This window comes from Nuphar pumila, chromosome 5, assembly GCF_984573655.1.
Source record: "Nuphar pumila chromosome 5, dmNupPumi1.hap1.1, whole genome shotgun sequence".
Lineage (NCBI taxonomy): Eukaryota > Viridiplantae > Streptophyta > Magnoliopsida > Nymphaeales > Nymphaeaceae > Nuphar > Nuphar pumila.
Window position 1 is genome coordinate 50,133,770 of NC_143253.1, and position 3,546 is coordinate 50,137,315.

At 43.1% G+C, this 3,546-nt stretch overlaps 1 pseudogene; it reads right to left on the bottom strand.

The window, feature by feature from the left end:
* Window positions 1-2,800: 2,800 nt before the first annotated feature.
* LOC149837562 (putative E3 ubiquitin-protein ligase XERICO pseudogene) lies at window positions 2,801-3,253 on the bottom strand (annotated as a pseudogene).
* Window positions 3,254-3,546: the final 293 nt, after the last annotated feature.

Here is a 3,546-nt window from a genome sequence, read left to right on the forward strand (position 1 = left end):
CAATTTTGAATATGGGGAGGATTTCAGCAAATTAGTAGGCATTTCTGAAAATGCACCATTTTTGAAAGACTATGGTCATTTTCCGTTCATGTTATGGAGGATTTTTTTTTTTAAAAGCAAGCTGGGGTTAGGCAGACCCCCACTGGTTATTATTCAACATACCACTGGGTTTTGAACCTCCTACGATCCCACCACAAGGAGACGTGCACTGACAGTTCCTACCAACCACTCGGAGTCCCCGTTGGTTTATGTTCAAATTTTTGAACAAGCAAACAGTTATTGGTATTACAAGTTGGCTTCCTGGTCAAATGATGCGATTAAAACCATGCTTGGTGCACAATATTTGAAACATGTCCATACATGAGACATCTTGACATAGAGAGTTGCTTTGTTATGTTTACTGTTGCATGATGTCGCCAGTTACATGGGCCTACTTTTTTGTCTACCAAGAATAGCATTTACGTGCATATAGTGCAGGAACAAAAAAATGGTCAGGGTAACTACCGAGGTGGTATCCAATGAGGTAAGCGGGGTCCTGTGCCAAGCTGAAGGCCCAGGTTCGAATCCCTCTGCCACATGGGGCTTAAGAGATCTGGTAGGAGTCTGCCTAACCCAAGCTTTGCCTATCAAAAAAAAAATGGTCAGGGTAATCATATTGATAAGTAGACAGCCTTATCTTCATTCTTCTTGAATGTTAAATGTGTGTGTGAGAGAGAGATGCCCTCAGGATTTGTGGTAATCATGATATTGATAGCAATGATGGTGCCATAGTCGTGCTAGCTGCAGCATGTGTCCATAATTATTTCTCGTAATGGTGGCAACAGCCTTGTTAGTGGTGATTGTAATGGAACGTTGATTGTTGCAGGATTTGTGACAGTTAAGTGGTGTTCAGTGCTGATAAAAGTAGTACCCAGTTGAGGTGCTGGTGGCAGTGGTGCCAATGGCAGATGGTAGCAATAGAGTGGCAAAAGTTATGGTTGAAACAGGGCTGATTTACGCGGGCCTGATATCGGTAACATGACAATGGCAATGGTTCTGACTTCTTACAATCAGTGATGGTGGTGGTCGCCATCAATATCAATTTCATGGCCATGATAATGGTGGTGAAGGTGCTACTCGTGCAATAGTGATAACTGTAACGAATGTGTGAAGAAATGCACCAAAATTTGAAATAACCATAGGAATCAAAACATTTGAACCAATTCCACAGTTTTACAAGACCTCTGTCCTATCCATTAAACGATGGACACGGTTTATCAAAGCAGATTCAGTTATTGAGAGGGTGCAAAAAATGGCAGATCAAGCAAAAATTAAAATCTGTATGCCATTCACAGTATGCATAACGCTGTATCCATAAATTGATACAAGTTGACTTGAAAAGACTTTTACAATCTAGCTTTCTGTTTTGGCTCCATTGCTGAAGGTCTGAAGCTGGTGATCCTATTAACATGTCAAAGTAGCTATGTATGGCTACAAGTCACGACATTACTTGTTATTACACTTAAGGTTAGGCCCGCTTGTTTCTCAAATTGAAGAACTAAATGAATCTGTGGGAAGTGACACTCGTGTCCTATGTCATTCCTATCTTCATACCCCATATATTAACTCATTGATCCCAGTTGTTTTGATCAAATCTGGCCACCTAGATGGATTAGGCATGGTGAATTTGTTAGGAATCAACCTTTTGGATTGCATTTTTTTGACAAAAAAAACATTTTTTTTAAATCCACAAATTCTACAACGTTGACAACTGATGATTTTTAAATTACCATAAAATCCTATAAAAGGTCAGGGATTTTAGCCATTCAAATGTTGATATTAACTAAAAATGAACCATGTGCCCCAGAGGGTTTTGGCGTAGTGGGATGAGACCTAGGCCACTAGGCAGGTGGTCTAGGTTCAAATCTCATGGGTGTCACCCCCTTGCACAAGCCGAAGCGTGGTGACTCTCCGGAGGCAAGGGGTAAGTTTACGGAGTTTTACTGATAGCAACCATGCAGCTAGGTCTCAGATCCTGTGAATGGTTTCTCTGTGTAAATATAAAAAACAAAACCAAATTAACCATGTAGGTCACATTTAAGAGGTCAATATTGATCAAAGCAACTTGCATCAGCCAGATCCCAAGATGGGGTATGAAGAGAGGGATGACATAGGAGATGAGTGGAATTGAATTGAATCCTTGGGAAGATCCCTCTTTCATGTGAAATGCATATCATAGTGGAAAATAGCTTCTGGGGTGGGGATGTAATGCCATTTTCATATGAAACCGATGGTTTTGTATATACCTCTTTCGTTTAACAGTACAAATATCCATTTTCTTATGAAATTAGGCCCTCCTCTCGCCATTCTGTGAAAACAAGCCAACCCTAATTAGATCGTTGATTATGGGGCTTCATTTCCGCGAGGAAAGGGAGCCCCATGTTTGCATTGCCGCGGTGTGTCCCCATGAAAACACATCAAAAGTTGTGAGTTTTTCACGAAAAGCTGCCCGTGAAAATACATTAAAAGATGAGTGTTTCCGTGGCAAGCAAATGTGCCCGTAAGCTCATAAAAGCGGCGAGAGGTATGTGACACAGCCAATCACATGACAGCATTCAATGTGGGCGTGCAGCATACGGTATGATACAGTGAGGGTGCATACGTAAAACGACCTTGTACACGTAAAAAGTAGAGAAGCCTCATCCTTTGATTATAATTATCTCTTCGTACAGCCACCCACCCATCCATGGTGATATGCTATCTTTTACCTTCTTTTCACTCCCTCTTCTCCACACATAACGGTGCACAAGCGTGGTAAATATCATCGATAGAGTAGCATGTCACAACATTCTTCCTCTTCCGGCATCAATGAAGACCTACAGAGAGGGCAGGTGCTGTGCCAATAGTCCAGCCACTTATCAAAGCAAGCCTTGTGGAAGAAGTGGCCGCACGACAGCCGGCTCACCTCCGACTCGGGGTCGAACCTCGTCAAACACACGGTGCACTCGGCATCCTCCATGCACCCGATGGATTTGAACAGAATGGTCGGGATTCGGTACCGGATATCCTCGGCAAAGGACAGGAACTGGTCGAATGTGATCGGTCCGGAAGGGTTGTCGTCGCCGGACTCCGTCAATGTATGGTCAAGCCTGATTCCTATGGTGTGGAGGATGGAGCTGAAGATATCTTTGAAGATGGCAATGGACAGAGCAGCGTTCACCAGGATCACAGAGAGAACACCTTCCGAGGGCGTAGGGAGGCTTGAGAGCCCCATGTTCTCACAATGGTGGCCTGAAACACGCCAACCACAATAAGAGAGAAATCTGTTGAAAGATGTATCTAAAAGCTGTGCTCTGCTCAAGAGAGTACATCCTAAAATGACCGGAAGACGGGAAAAAAACCGTTTGGCTGGTTAGGGTATTTTCGACGAGGTTGGATCAGGTGCAATCACCTTGCACATTTTTTTATATACTAATGACCTAAGCACGGTTCATCTTTTCCATGCAACCTTTCAGCTGTGGGGGCCCAACAGTAGATGGTGGGTTCCCCTTTTTGACGTTGCACTTA